This window comes from Monodon monoceros, unplaced genomic scaffold (genome assembly GCF_005190385.1).
Source record: "Monodon monoceros isolate NGI ecotype Baffin Bay Population unplaced genomic scaffold, NGI_Narwhal_1 Super_Scaffold_3, whole genome shotgun sequence".
Taxonomy (NCBI): Eukaryota; Metazoa; Chordata; class Mammalia; order Artiodactyla; family Monodontidae; genus Monodon; species Monodon monoceros.
This window is the reverse complement of record NW_021703780.1, coordinates 92728391-92745221: the sequence shown is the minus strand read 5'-3', so window position 1 is coordinate 92745221 and position 16831 is coordinate 92728391.

The following is a 16831-nucleotide window of genomic DNA, read 5'->3' as shown; positions in this document are numbered from 1 at the left end:
TAGGGAGGTGAATTAATGATGTGTTGAATGAACATATCCAAGTACTGTTGATTACTCAGGTAAGGATGAAGGAGGTTTCTAACTGTAAACTGACTGTAGCCTGAGAGAGTTCTACCACTATGCCTGTCTTCTTCAACATGACCTTTTTGCAAGGCTCATCAAATGGGAGAATAGCATACATTTGGGAGAGATACAAACAAGTTAGATACAAGAGTTAAAAACAGACCTTGCAAACTGGGATGAATGAGACAAGTATAGTAAAATAACATTTAACTGAGGGAGAATAAAAGGAACAGCACATTAAGCTTCTAGAAGAGAATAGCAGTGATATTAGCAGCTACTATCAACTAAGGAAAAACAAATGGAGTAATTCTTATAACAACACAGCGAGGTGAGTATAGGGTTTATATTCCTACATTTTATGTATGCATGCTGACAGCATATGTAGGAACTGATGTGAAGAAGAATATTCCCTTGATCAAAAAGCAGAGCTTACATGGTGATTAATCAAATTAAGAACATACTTAGCAAAGTGTCTTTTAAAGCATTGTAACTCCCTGATCAAATCATTACTAAAGAAAAAAAAAAGACGTTCCCATTTACTTTCCATTTGCTTTATTGAACTTGTTTAGTTCAAAAGCATCTGATATAATAAAACATGCCCTTCATAAAATAACATTTTTGATGTTCCCCAATAAAATGTAAAAATAAAAGTGTCCCTTGCCTTAAGGGCATTTATTTAATAATTCTAATCTTATGCAAAATTGTGTATGTGTGCATGTGTGTGTTGACCTGAAACTCAATGTTCGTTGAGAAATGTGAAATAAAATTTGGTATCTAGAAACCAAGTACTATTGTCTTATTTGGGGAGAGAAGCATCGTTAGTGGATCTTGTCTGGGGAGATGTTAATCACCTGCCTCTCAGTCACTGGCATAGAAATCACAAGTTGTTTTTTAATTCACTTTACCTTGTTTATTACAGCCAAAATGGCACGGAAGGTTTTCTGATCATCAAGAAAAACTAGCAAGTCTCTTGTTTAAATGTCTTTCCCTTTTTCTTCATAAATGAAATAAACCCCCTACGGGAAAATGTTGGCCCTTTGATCATAAATCATGTCTTTCTCTTCCAGAAGCAACTTTATGTGAAGATGTAGCCAAATTTCTCTCTGAATCCCACGTGCTTACCAATGGTGGTGGTGACATTTTCTCCTGGAGGAAATTAAATTTGCCTTCACCTAGTCCTTCAAAATGATGAGCTTTGCCTCTCAGCAACTGGTTGTCCTGGCAGAGCTCCATCCCTGAAATAAGGTGATGCATCACTGTGACATATGGAATGGGTTTTCAAGAGCTGTCTTCCAAACTGTACAGGGTAGCTTTCCATTGCTGGCTGGGGCTGCTGAGAGCTTGCAGATGGAATATGGACAGGATCCTTTTGAGCAGGGAGCTGTTTTCGCAGCTGCCATGTTGACTGAGATGTGTTCTAAATTAAAGCTTTCTTCATTGCACTACAATCTGCCAAGAAGTTGGGCCAGTGAGGAGAGACCCATCCAGTTGGTATTGGGAGAGCAATTCCTCCCCATTTTGGTGGGCAAGGAAAGAGTGGACTCACCACGGCTGAGCTAGATCAACAGAAGATGAAACTGGTACAGTGAGAGTTCAGAGCTTTCCCTTTACTAATGAGGTCACTCCCTTAGCTAAAAAATTTTTGCTGTTGACAGAGTTGACTAGAGGTGCCCTGTTGCCTTATTCCCCTTTCAATATGAGGAGCTTGATGAGGTGGGATCCGTCTGCTGGAGCTCTTTCCCTGTTGGATCCAGCTCCACCACACCCTGCCGAAGCACACCTTTGTGTGAAATAATGAGACCTCAGGGGAACATGTGTAGTGTTTTCCTGCTTCGAAGATTTTCCTCACAATAAGTTCTGTTTTATATTTATACCCTATGGCACTCTGCTCTGTATAGCCATACCTACCCACACTGCCCAACAGCTTGACTTTCAGGCTTGTGAGCATTTTAAATTCATTCCACTGGTTGGCTTTGCCAGCGACCTGGAAGTAAGCAATGGACACGGAAATCTCTCAAAACCCCTTGAGGTGCTGAACAAGGGATACCCACCTCAGGGCATTTGACTTGAATATTCTCCCCTCCTTTTTCTCTTTTGATCCATCTTGAGTTCTTCCTTTTCCTAAGTGAAGGAATGGCAAAAAAGCAGTCAAATTGGATTTAGAATTAACCTTGGAAAAAGAAGTAGAAAATGACCCCAATTCCTCTTCTTTTCTCTCCAGCCCTGAAAAGAAATACCACATACGCCCAGAAATCTGGTACTATGCTAACAAACAGGTCATGCCCATTGCTAACTGGGCACTATCCACCTGATTCATGATTACAAAGGACATATTTGTTTGTTTCTGCCCCTGCTGCTATCGTTGGATGCCTCTTTCCAACATTCATAAGACAGCCCTTCACACACAGTCATCCTGCCTCCATTGGTACCTGCCTGTATCTGAAGCAGATTTCAAACCTGTGAAGAAAACTGATGACCTGCTGGGCAAGTGTGGAAAGACTCCAGAGAGTATCAACAGCAGGAATACTGGTCAAAATTATGGACATTGTGGTTGGGAATTTAGGTCCTCTCTGCAGATATTTTGTTTCGATTTATTCTGAAAATAGGTAGGAATTTTTATTATTTAAGGTAAGATAAAGTTTTTACTTCTAGCCCTCTGGTTGCAAAGATAGTGTTGCTCTGTAAATCAACACAGTATTATCAGCTTTCCTCATCAGACTGAGCCCGAGACAAAATACTCTAGTCTTCACTGAAGACAGCGCCAACAATTCATCTTAATTTTGTGTACTTTAAGTCAGTTTTCCACGGAAAATACACTGAAAAAGATATGATATGGAGAGGAATCATTACGTAGTTAAATACATGAAAATAAATTCTGCATATTTATTTGATTTATTTTCTTAGATGTTTGCTTTTTTTCATAAGTAGATTTTATTTTGAGAAGTTTGGTATTCACACAAATAGCTGAACATTTGTTTCTAAATCGTTCTTCATATTTTTCCAAACTGAAAACAAGTTTTATATTTACAAGAATGTAAATATATAAAGCATTATTTCTGTCCTTTACATCAAGTTTACATTACAGAGTTTAGTAACAGTTAAATTTTATAGCTGAATCATGTTAGTCAACAAATGTAGGAGACTACTTGATTCTTAATGTCCAGAAACTTAATAAGAGAAGCAAAAACTGAGGAAAGCTTGACAGCTAAATCTGAACTTGGCTAATGTTCACAGAAATGTAAACTATCTAAGTTCTTGAACAAGTTTTCTGCTTCTCTATTTTTTGAATCAGTCTCAATTTAAATAATTTAGTATGCTTGCATTAGGTAAGACAGTGCTTAAACATATATGTTGTGTTGGATTTACAGTGAAATGAAACAAGCCAGTATGTAAAATTATGCATTTGAGGATCTTTCTATTAACCTTAGGAACAGAATGGTAAACAGATGCACACAAGACAGATTTTCTTATTGTCTTTCTTGCTGTGGGCATTAACTAGCCACTAGTTCTTTACCACTGATCTGTATCTCATAGATAAGATATTATATTTGGAAGGGTTAATAGTCTCTATACAAATTTAAGATGACTACAGATATGGGCTAGGGATTGTCTACAATGCCTGAATTATACACTTGCTTGTAATGTACACACAATGATAAGAAGTACCAATGCCTAAATATTACAATACTTTGCATTTAGTAGAGACATATGCATTATTCCATTTCAATTAGACAAGTACTGAAATTTATATATTACCATTGACCAATCTACAGAAAAAAATACAAAATAATAAAGAATAGAAATGAACAAATAGTTCAAAAGTTCTGAGTAACTGGGAAACTTGACCAACAGACTAACTCATTTCATCTAGCAACTTTAACTAAAACTGAAAATTTTAGTTTTAGTTTTTTGTCCATGTGCAGCTAAATGTCACAGAGCTGGGTCTATATTTATTTACCAGTTCATTGCCCTGATGATTTGTACCCAGTTCTTATTTTCCTCAGGACAATGAATTTTTACATAATAATGCTTATACATACTCTGGTATGAACCTCTTATTTATTTGAATAAGTTTTCCAGTTTTTCATTCTCTTTCAATAAAAATAGGCATTTAACAAACTTTCGAATGCTTGGCACCCAGTCCAACATAGTCAAGCTGAGAACGAAATCTTTATGAGACTAAGTAGAAAGCTGAGCCAAATAAGCACAGTGTAGATAAATATTTAGAGTAAGTCAGGCCTCGAATTTAGGCCCAACTATATACATAAATGTTGTATTCCTTTTGGACGTTTTTAAATAATTATTTTTAACTCTTTACTTTAATAGTGAAAAGAAACAGATTTCTTTCCTCATTTAGTGATTTTCTGCCAATGTAAGTTTTCCTGTTAGTTACAATGTGAAATCATTTCCTTTGTCTTTGTCATCTGTTCTTGGCAAACAAGAGCTGCCACTTGCCACTCAATAAAGATGCTGAAAACCTCATATTATACATGCACACATATACACAGACCAAAGACCAGATATGAGCTCATGTTGATAGCATAAACATACAGATTCATAAATCATATATAAATCATAAATCATATATATATATATACATATATATATATGGAGAGAGAGAGAGAGAAGAAAAGGATATGTGGTATTTGGACAGACTATGTGTGTTGAATACTGATGACAGAACATTAGAACATTTGACTGCTGCTTTAAGCCAGGTCTTCCTGGTGAAATATAGGACATAAAAAATTAAGGCATACTTGAAGAAATGGAAAGCACTAAAAACATGCATGGCTTCAACCAAAGCTAAGAAATATTACATTCTTCCAAAAAAGAAATTCTGTTGGTGGACATGTAAATACAATCCTAATTTGTGAATTTCATAATTGATCTTCATCTTTGACATTACTAACAGTCAGGGCAGGAAAACATGCCTACTTATTTTTGTAGTCAGAAAAACAAATACTGAGCATTTACTGTGTACAGTTATTATTCCGGAAGTACAAAACATAACAATAAATCAGACTCTCACCCTATCTTGAGGAGGATCCTGGTTACATGCAAAACAATAGGAATGCAGCACAATGTGGTACAAGCTAAATGTCCAAACCTTAGAAGATAAGTTAGGAAATTATGATATCTCCGTATGACAGACAGCATAGTAGTCAACACAAAATCATGTTTTAAAGGACACTGTTACATTAAAATGTTTCCACTAATTAACACAACATACAAAACCACATTCACAAAGTGATACCAGTTCTATTAGATACATAGGTAAATAGCTGAAGAAAACAAAGAGGGAAGGGAAGAGAAGGGAAGGGGAAAAAACGAGAGAAAAGAGAAGAAAGAAAAAAGAAAATAACTGGAAGGAAGGAAGCAATGTTAGCAGTGTTTATAACTAAATTGTAATTATGTGGATTTTTATTTATTCTTTATACTTTACTGTCTTTATAAATAATGCACATTATTACCAAAGTAAATTACATAATAAATTCTAGACAAGGATTGCTTACAATCCCTTTACCAAATAAAAATCAGTAGTTTCCTTTTTCATCTTTTGTCCTTTTCCATATGAAAAATTAACTTCGTACATATGTGAAAAAAATTAAAATTAGAGCTTTACATTCTTCATTTTTATTTAACATAGGCCTTGAGCTTTGTTTTTTCCTAAGGATTTTGTTGTTGTTGCTGTTTGCTTTTTCTGTATCTCCTTCCTACCACCTCCATTTCCACGCCATCACTACCAAGCAACTTAGCAGTCTGGTATGGGTTCTTCCTTCCAAACCACTCACTCTCCTAATATAGACATCTACACATGTTTATGAAGCACATAGGATCACTTGCCAATTTTTACATTTTAATGCAGCTCCCTTTTTCACTTTTTTGGACATTATTTTTGATCAAAAGATATAGATTTAACTAATTAAATTTAATAATCACAAAAAATATTTATTGAGCTTCTACTGTATACTGGCAACTCTTGTGGCCCTGGGGCTACAGTGTGCCAGGATCGTGCTTCCTATGCTCCGCTGCATGAATGAACCACAATTTACTCAGTGATTCCCTTATTCATGAATATTTAACTTCTTCCCCAAATTTCCCCTTTTGTTTTGCCCCTACACACAGCACTGCATTAAACATCCTTTTACATACATATTATATTCTTGTATTCTCCACACCTTACTTTATAGTGGTTTTATATTATTTACTTACCCAAAAATACCAATTATCATTCTTTTTAAGAAATACAATTGCAGAGTGTACTAGAGCTATAAAGAATGTGTTATAGGACCTCTCAGGAAGTAACTAAAATAAATGTACAGTTTTTGTGGTTATTAGGTTCCCATCTGCAAATGGTACCAAACATGGCAATTTACTGTCAGTCCAAGTAGAGGAAGCATTAAACCTAAAGTAGACAGCACCCACCCAGATGCAACAAAGAAAGGGTGAGGAACTGACTAAACACAAGGATAAAGTAGTAGCAGGTACAACGATCAAATAGTTAAATATAGAAAATACTTTAAATATATATATTGAGTTTACATGGTCTGGATTTACTCTGTGGTGTATGAGTTGGGTAATAGTGGAAAATATTATTCAACTCTATCAAAAAAGCATCTGTGATCCATTTCATCATTTTGACACTTCATTGTTTTTTTATCATGACTATCAAAGAGGGAGAAAGAATGAGATCAATGCATTTTCCCTCCTAAGTGCCATGTACTTTATTAGTCCTTTTAATTTCATCATTTTATCTAATTATTACCAATTGCATTATTATGATATTGGTGTTATAATCATGACTACCATTTTACAAATAAGGAAACAGGATCTCAGAGGTTAAGAAATGGCAAAAGAACGACAGAGTTGAGATTTAAAATTAGGTTTTAATTCCAATACCCCTGTCCCTCAGGCTACACCTTCTAAGAAATTTTCTCAAACCCTTGGGTAAGATAGATAGCAAAAATAATTCCCCAGTAAAAAATAATAGGGGGCATGGCATCGTGGATAGCCATGAATATCTGTTATTTGGGGAATGTGACTGTGACTTATGTGTAAATCTCACTACCTGTCTCATTGCCCATGACACATGCCAGTTGATATGCATGGAGCTTAATTTAAACTTTAACTTCCCAGTCAAGCCTTATAATTCCTTGGAAACTGTTTACCACTGCTACCACTGGAATGGTCACAGTGAAGACTTTTCCTATATAAAGGAGATGCATTTTATTTGTACATTAAATAAATTAATCACACACATATGCATACCTGTGTAAACCTAGACCAGACCCAGCCCCTTCTGCAAATACAAAGAGAAGACCAGGCTATGGGACTTCTCAAGCCACATGCAACACGAAGATTAGAGCCACTTCCCCCAAGTTATTTTTTTAAAAAAAACCTCTAAAACTTTGTGGAAATCTTCCTGATATTTAGATGAAAATAAATAAAATGCAAGAGATGGATAGATGGGACTTGCAGTTTTCTCACTTTTCATGAGAAGAGACATATTCACACTTTATATCACTATATAAACCCCTAAAAGTAGAAAACTTTAAAGTACTCAGAGTACTCATCAAATCTCTGTAGAGAAAAAGAATCCCTGACGCATGTTATGGGTACAGCTTGAGACCTTTGCAAATCATCACATTCAGTAATGCTCCAAAGCACCTCATTTTACTCACAAAATACAATAAATTATGGCAGGAGTGAGCTATAAATGGTCAGAAGTCAGCTAGAATCAATGACTAGCCACATATAAAATCTAAACTCATTCTTAGCAAGACTGTAAAGGGTGGAAGATTGGGGCTTTCCAGTGCCTCGTGTATACATGAAAATGGGAATGTTAAACCCAGGACACCTACTGGTCTACAGCTGTTCACTCCTTCCCCCACAACACGTAATGAGTTGTTAGGTTGTGAGTATGGGGCTGTTTCTACTAGAATCTCTGCAATATTTAACACAGATCCTGGCACAGAGAAGACAGACAATGCTCGGTTGAATGGACTAAAGATAGAGATCAATTAGACAGAGCTTATCATTCAATAAATGTTGGGATACTCCTGAACTGTCCAAGGAAAATACAAAATGTATCATTTTAGGATGTCTCAATAATTTCACCAACGTAAGACTAACAGCTAGAGATAGTAGAACATGTATGCCTAGGAAGCTTTCTATTTGATTGAATGTTTTCTTTTATTGAGAGGAAGGAGGTAGAGTTTAAAAAAATGAGAAATTAGGTTAAAAAGACTGCTTAAACTTATCACTGTAATTCCATGTAAAATTTATAGTCTATTTCATAATATATCCATGCTTGTTTTAACAGAACAATTCCATTTAAAATTATACACAAGTTAAATGATTTAACAACCCCTTAATACAAAAAATTTAAATTATGATTGGCCCTTCAAGGCTTCTAGAAGACATAATATATTTCCACAGTGGGATGTTTACTCGCCCTCTGGTACCAGTAACAGGAGGTGGGAGTTTGAGATCTACAGAACTTAATATGAGAAGTACAGCATTAACAGCTGAAATCTAGAGGAGTGAGGGGTGCCTTCATCAAAGATGATGGGCATCAGCATTGGGCTAGATTAGGCAGTTTGGTCAGTGTGGTTGACTGGCTCACAGCTTAGTACTTTAAAGGGCAATGGATTTGAGGGCAATGGCTAAGCCACTGTTAAAGTTGGAGATAATACAACAGCTTAGGATCCATGGTCTTACATTAGCTTTACTCTTTTATGTTACCTACCTCTATGAGTACTTAAATCTAAAGTTTCTCTTTTAAAATCCCCCACAAATGAACTCACTACATGCATATCTTTTAACAAGCTGAAAAATGTTCACAGTACGTCTAGGCAAGGCATACTTCTAGGCACAGTGGGGAATAGGACAAAATACAAGGTACGGTCAATAAACAGCATCTACTATGGCACTGTAACCATTACAAATTGGAAATGCTGGCCAATAGCACAATACATAAATGATAGTTCAAAAAAAAGAGTGTTAGAAGGATATCACAGAATACACAATATAAGTAACTCATTACCCAAATCTAAGTGAATGTTAAGTTCAGAAAAGCAAAATAAATAATACAAATGCAAAATAAATAATTCAAAGTGAAAGAAAAGGCTCATACTGGTAAAATGTTAGAGTTGGGAGGTCAATGATGTGTTTAAGAAAAAGTTAAAATACATTTCAGACACAGGTATTTCATGAAGAGTATTGATATATGTATGTTTAGACATATATAAACTGGCACAATGAAAAGAGAGAGAGCAAGAAATAAAGATAGAGACGAGAGAGGGAAATTATTAGATCATGTAAATTAAAAATTGAAAGACTTGGGCTTCCCTGGTGGCACAGTGGTTGAGAATCTGCCTGCTAATGCAGGGGACACGGGATCGAGCCCTGGCCTGGGAGGATCCCACATGCCGCAGAGCAACTAGGCCCGTGAGCCACAAATACTGAGCCTGCACGTCTGGAGCCTGTGCTCCGTAACAAGAGAGGCCCGCACACTGCGATGAAGAGTGGCCCCCGCTTGCCACAACTAGAGAAAGCCCACGCACAGAAACTAAGACCCAACACAGCAAAAATAAATAAATTAATTAATAAACTCCTACCCCCAACATCTAAAAAAAAAAAAAAATTGAAAGACTCAACCTTCAGGTATGGCTTGATCAAGAAGCTAAATCAATGTTATCAAAGTCAAACCCTATTTCTATCCATCTCTCTGATCTGCTTGTCTCTTTATTGGTTTCATTCTCAGATATAGCTTTTCCCCTCATGAAGGCAAGGTGGTAAGGTGAAGTAAAGAGTTCCGGGTTTATATTTTCAAAATTCCAAGTTCAGGGATAAAGAGAGTAGTCTCTCTCTCAAAAGTTCCATAATTGGCTTTTGACGAGCTTTGATTTTACCCTTCCCTGGCATAACAAACATGGAGATCTGGGGATGCGATGCTCTGATGGCCTAAGCCTGAATTACGTATGTACCCAGGAACTGGTGGCAGAGTCAACCATGAAAATAAAAATTGTATCAGCTGAAACTTGAATACAATTAGTTCCCCAAATGGCATTCTTTTTACTGTTACTAGAAAAAGAAAAGAAGGATGCTTAGCAGGAATTCAAATAAATATTCACCACTGGCATTAAATTTTAGAAAGCCTTGAATGTTATGAAAAAGAAGTTGTGGTTTTTGTCCTACATTTAATAGTAAACAAGGAGAAGATGGGCACAATAATAAAAGGTGAATTAAAGAGAATGAATCAAATAGAAACTGGAAGATTGAATCACAGACAAATTCACTGGATGTTCTTTCCAGCAATTTTGGTCACACTCATAAATTTTTAAAAGATGAGAAATTGTGGAGAATAAACACTGCATAAAAGGATATCTTTGACATATCACTCCTGACAGGGCTAAGCCAAAGGTTGTGAAGATAAGTAAGTCTGGAATAAAATATTAAAGCAAGTTTCCTTATTTGGTTTTGATTTAAAGGTACACCAGGCAAAGTGATTTATCTTCTCTCCAGAAGTAATAAATCAAATAATTCTAATGGGATAAAAGAGGAGAAAACTGGGAGATTCAGAGGAATCAGTTATTTGTCAAAATGTAATCTTAAGCAATAATATTGCAAATTCTATCTGCATTGGCTGCTTCCACTACATTCTGTCAAGCTGAAAAACAAATCAACACAACAAAGCAAATTTGTTTCATTAAAATTGGGCATTATAATGCCAGGAATTAATGGAGACATAGAATAATTGTAGTACATCAAAGAGAAAACTAGTTCTGTATTGACGCAGCTTCTAAACTGGAAAAGCTCAGAGGGGAATGGAAAATGAACGTCTGCCAACTTTGTGTCTGACAGAGACTGCCTATTTTTCTTTGAGGTGCTTATCATGGAAGGAGCTCAGAAATATTTTCAGTGTATCAAAAAATGCATTAATAAATGCATTTATTAATAAAAGAGTTAATAAAAGAGGACAAGAAGTTACCTTAAGGAAAAAAGGAAGCACAATACTGTTGACTGTTGAATTCCAGCATATTGTCTAGAGAATGTTAAGAATTTCTTCTTGTTCATAACTTCACTTATATTCTGAAGGCATCAAGGGCTTTCCCATGTACTGTATCTGCCTTAAAAAACTCTTCCACTCTACCACAAGGTTTCTGACTGCCCTCATGACTCAAGTTGACTTATTTAGTCTTCTCCCTTGGCTGAATATCAATGCAGAAAATATTTTTTATTCAAACCTCTGCTATATGGGGGGAAAACAGATCATAGACTCAGAAATCTTATGTTAGTCTTTGATGAAAATATTGGGGTTTTTTGTTGTTTCATGGATGAATGCTAAACTTCTAAGTGATTAAAAATGATAATCATCATAACTGTTTAAGCCTAAACAGCATCAGCTAAAGTGATAGGAGGAAAACCAAGAAATCAAAGTGTCTCAGGAGTAAAAGGAGGAGAATGCTACAAGGAAAAAGCACAAACATGTTGAGTGGCTCTGAGAGAGTCAACAAGACAACAGTATTGTGATCCTTGTAACCGACCACGTGAAGGTTGTTGGGATTTGACAAAAGTAGTTTAATGGAGTTTAAGGGAAAGGCCAGATATTAACAAGATTAGGAGTAAATGAAAGTGAAGAACTTGATATATTTTATAGAGAATTATTTCTGGAAGTTCAGTTTTAAATGAAGGCTGAAAAATTGAGCAGATGCAGAAGAGGGATATTAGATCAAGGGAAGGATAAGATCTGCTTCGGTTGATGTATTGTCTTTTACTGTTGCCTTTGTTTAGATGGGGGAGGTAAGAGTCTTTGTTTTCTGATGGGAATGATCCAGCAGAGAGAGGGAAGATTCAGAAGACAGAAGATATGAGCTAACTAGGAAAGTCTTCAGGGAGGTTGTAACTGGTGGTAGAAGAAAAAGTGAACACAATAAGGGAAAGTTTGGGGACTTGGTGGTGAAGAGTTATGCAAGGCAACAGAAGATTTCTTTTCTTACTGAAAACATATAAGAAAGGCTGATAAGCTGAGGGTGAGGAATGAGGAAGTGGGAGAAGGAGCTAAAGATAACCTTACATTTTTAAATGGTAAAATCATCATAAATGAAAATAGAGAACCAAGATTTCATTCTTGAAGAAGGGAGAATAATCTTTCAGTGTATTTAGTTGGCAGTGCATGAGTGACATCCAGGTACAGTTAGCCAAGTTCTCAGAAATGAAATATGACAATCAAGAGAATTACCAGGACTAAACTTTCAGATTTGTGACTATCAAGGTAGAGATAATAGTTGAAGCCAAAGGACTGGATGATACACACAAAGAAGAAAGTAAGGAAAGAGTAGCAAAGACAAGCAAGAACAGAGCCTTTGGGAAATTTCTGTACTTATGGAATAGAAGCAAGAAGTTGACTCTAAGGAGATACAACAGTGGTGCCTAGAAAGCAAAGAGGACTAGAACTGTGATGTGACACAGACACCACACAGTGAATTCCAAAGGCTAAAAAACCGTAGAAGGAAAGACCAGTCAGGAAATCTCACTGGATTTAGCAGGTAGGGGGGGTAATTTCAAGAAAGCTCTTTCAGTAGGTTGAAAAGGGTAATGTGCCCAGATTCCACAAATAAAGCAAAAAATGGAAAGAAAGTAACAGCTGTCAACTTCTTTTGAAAACTTTAGCCTTGGCAAGAATGGGAGAGCTAGACTAGTAGTTTGAAGAGTTGGCAGAATCAAGGAATTTAATGTATTAACGGGAATGAAAGATATTAACATAATTATAGGATGAACTGAAATGTCAGGTAGAAAGACAGAAATTGAAAACACTAGTAAGAATGAAGATAAGGGATAGAGTGAGTTTTCCTTCCCTTCCGACAAAACATGCTTTGTCTTCTCATGCCCTTTCCCGCACATTTGATGACTCACTGATGCCCCTAAATTCCCCCAAGTTAGAATGAGACTCAGCACATATTTGCATGGTGGTCCCAGCTTGGATAACCTTCATGCTTCAGGTCCTGTTTCAAATGTTTCCTTCTCTAAAAACATTTTTCCAGCAACACTTTCTGAAGTAGTCTGCCCAGGAGTCATACCCCATCACAGCATACCATTTATTTCCATAATAGGACTTATCAAAATAAGAAACCATCCTGCTTTCTTGGTGGTTATCTCTAAGCTTTATGAGGGGGAATCTGTTCCAAACAGCAGTGTAATTTCTCTGCTGGGCATTAGAGTAAGCAATAAATCAACATTTGTAGAATAAATCAACAAATAAAGGTAGAGAAATAGGATTTAGAAAACTAAAGAAGGAGTTCTCTTTAGAAATAAACAGGAACATTTTCTTTCCATGAGAAAGTTGATAATTATAAGAGAAATTTTGTGGTGGAGAGGAACAATTTTGAAGTAACTCAAGTTGATAAGGTAGAAAGCAAGGTCATCTGCTAAAATAATATCCTAATACCACCACCGAACTTACACTCACGGAGCTTTTATGATTTGCCAGATACTATGTTCAGTACTTTTTAGCAATATCCCACTTAATCCTCACAGCAGCCCAGTGGATGGCCCACTGTTCTCCACATCTTACTGGTAAGGCAACTAAGACTCAAAGAAGAAGAGAGGCAGCCACAGTCATACAGTAAGAAAGACACAGAACTGAAATCCAGGTTTATCCTAAATCTCCCCCTCTTATCCATGATGATATACTGCCAGATGTGAGGGGAATCAGGTTGGACTTTGAGACAAAAGGCAGCAGAAAACCTTAGACGTAACTGTACAGGAGTGTGTATCCAGAGTCGGTACTGAGTTAAGATAAATGAAAGATTTTGAGTGGTTCTCCTAGAGCAGGGCCACCAAGTTAGTAAACTGGGGCTGTGTTTCTCAGAACTCCCTTCCTTACAAAGCACTGGCCACAAACAGACAATGTGTATGAGATGTGGAAGGTGGGAAAGAAGCATCAGCTGTATCCTTTCTCACTCCAGCGATCAGAGCAGCGCACCAGCCACACCCAGCTCCACCCCCGCTCCCCCTGACCTGGGGCTCCGTGGCTGCTGTGTGGCCACAGCCCAGCACCGCCACAGCACGCCAGCACGCCAGCGCTGGACTTGCCCCTCCAAGTGCTGAGTCGCCAAGTACAGCCCCTGAGGCATCAACCAAACCTGCAGCTCCTCCTGCCATCACGTCTCCTCCTCCTGCTTTTCCAGCTCCTGGGCCAGTGCGTGTTGATCTTCCCGACACAGAAAACTAGACTCTCTTGCAGGTCACCTGAAGCACGAAAGGTGGAGGCTCTGACGGTGGCAAGAGAGGGATGTGGGTTCCAGCTTTCCTCCCTGATTGGTGCCACCTTCTTCTCGCTCTCCACCCTGCTTTCCCTCCACCATTCCTTCCTGACCAATTGCTCTGCCAACTTCGGCCCCAGCAGGAGACGCAGAAGCAACAGGCATACCTGAACTGTTTAGCCAGCTCCACTATGGCCGATGTCACAGCCCCATAAGAAACCCTGTATTCTATAACATTCTTAGCGTTTTTGCTTCTTGGACCATAACCTCTGGGACCAAAAGGGCCTAATTGATAGAAAAAAGCATGGAGCCGGCTGGCACTTCGTGATGCTATCCAACAATGATTAAAAAATACAAGTAATAAATAAAGAAATAAATAATTAAGTAAATGACAGAAGCCCTGTGAGGGGACTAGACATACAAGAATAGCTGAAGGGGGCTTCCCTGGTGGCGCAGCGGTTAAGAATCTCCCTGCCAATGCAGGGGACAAGGGTTCAAGCCCTGGTCTGGGAAGTTCCCACATGCCGCGGAGCAACAAAGCCCGTGCACCACAACTACTAAGCCTGTGCTCTAGAGCCCGTGAGCCACAACTACTGAGCTCGCGTGCCACAACTACTGAAGCCCGAGCACCTAGAGCCCGTGCTCTGCAACAAGAGAAGCCACTGCAATGAGAAGCCCACGCACCGCAATGAGGAGTAGCCCCCGCTCGCCACAACTAGAGAAAGCACGCACACAGCAAGAAGACCCAACACAGCCAAAAATAAATTAATTAAATACATAAATTTATTAAAAAAAAAAAAGAACAGCTGAAGAGCGAAGTAAGTTAAAGAATTCTGTATACATTTCTTCATAGCCCTCTGTGGTGTGAGCTCCCTTGTTACACATCACACCCTGACTTTCCAGACTTAGATATCTCTGCTTTGTGACAGCTTAGGACACTCTGCTCATCTCTCCTGAAATCCTAATACGTTGAACTCAAATTGCACATTTACTTGTCTGCAGCTTACACCTTGTTCTTCTCTAGCACCTGCCCTAGAATCTCTAAAAGGAGGGAGGAAGGGTGCTATGTTAATTATATCTCAGTAAAACTGGAAAAAAAAATAAAGGAAGGGAACTTTTTTTTTTTCATTTCCCGGTCCTTCCATATCATCTTGTAGAATATTATACACCTAATAGGTACTCAATACATTTTTGTACTAAATTAGATATATCCAGAAATTATAGTAACAATGGGATCTTGTTCAATATTTCATAGCTATCTTTGCTTTATATGTTATTACTTTCCACAAGATACTCTGATCACAGTACACTCTTTAAAAGTACTTCATTGTTTTACAAACTTTCTTCTCAAATGTTTCCTAATTCTCACTGAAAAACAAAGTCAATTATGTGTAACTCATGGTAACGAAAATGAAGTAAATAGTCACCAGAAAAAAAAAAAATACTATAAAGGGAGGACTTAAGTATATATTTTATACAAAGTAAATATAATAGACTTTATGTAGATAAGAGAGAATACATGAAAAGCAAGGCATCTGCAAATGTCATTAACCCCTTAAGTAAAATTAGGAAATCATTTACTATAGCAAACAGATTATACTAGGACATATAATCACAGAAGTCCAAAATGTGAAAGTATTATAATTCTAGCTTAATGTGTCAATTCATGGCCATCTTTATATGATGTTTTAGTAGAGTTAAGCAAAAACAAATAGCCTAAGTGAGACTTTAATGTTATCTGTATATATGTCTACATAAATTTATAAAATACATATTGTTAAATACAGAATATGTTATTTAAAAGCCCCAAATTGATTACTCACAGTATCTCCTTCTCCCTAGTTTAACTCCAAATGCCACAAACGATAGATTCTTAATAGTAGAAGTAATCATAAAGCAAAAGGTGCAACTTGTCAGACAAAACTGAAGTTAACCGACTGATGTAACTTGGAAGAAGAAAAGCAGACAGGTTTATGTGGATGAAAAAACACAAGGGAGAATATATACCTGAAAGATGACTCTGCCAGGTGTAGTCACAAAAAAGCAGCCAAACAAAAATGAGCATCTAGGAACAGAGGACTTACGGAAGCTTCTCAGGATGGTTCCCTGGAGAATTATCTGCAGGTTGTCTTATGCATGGTCCTGCATAACTGGGGAGACACCTCTTTCCTCTGCCTATAGAATTTGTTCCTAGTCAGTGATCTAAACAGAATGCTCTTTAAGCAGAGTAAATTATTTTCCTGGGAGGCATCCACTGTGTGGGTGATGGAGCTGTTGAGAAGAAAGTAAGCCATGATAACTTCAAACCTACAAAAGCGATTTAGAGAAATGAAGGGAGCTCCAACTTGCAGGGAAAAACATGTTAAAGCACTCCACTTATAGAGAAAATACTTCTTACTTGGGTAATTATATGAGTCCCAAGCAAATCCTCCTACACCAAACTCAAACACCATTAAAAAAAAGAAAAAATCCTGACAATGGGTCAGATTTTCCCCTTACAC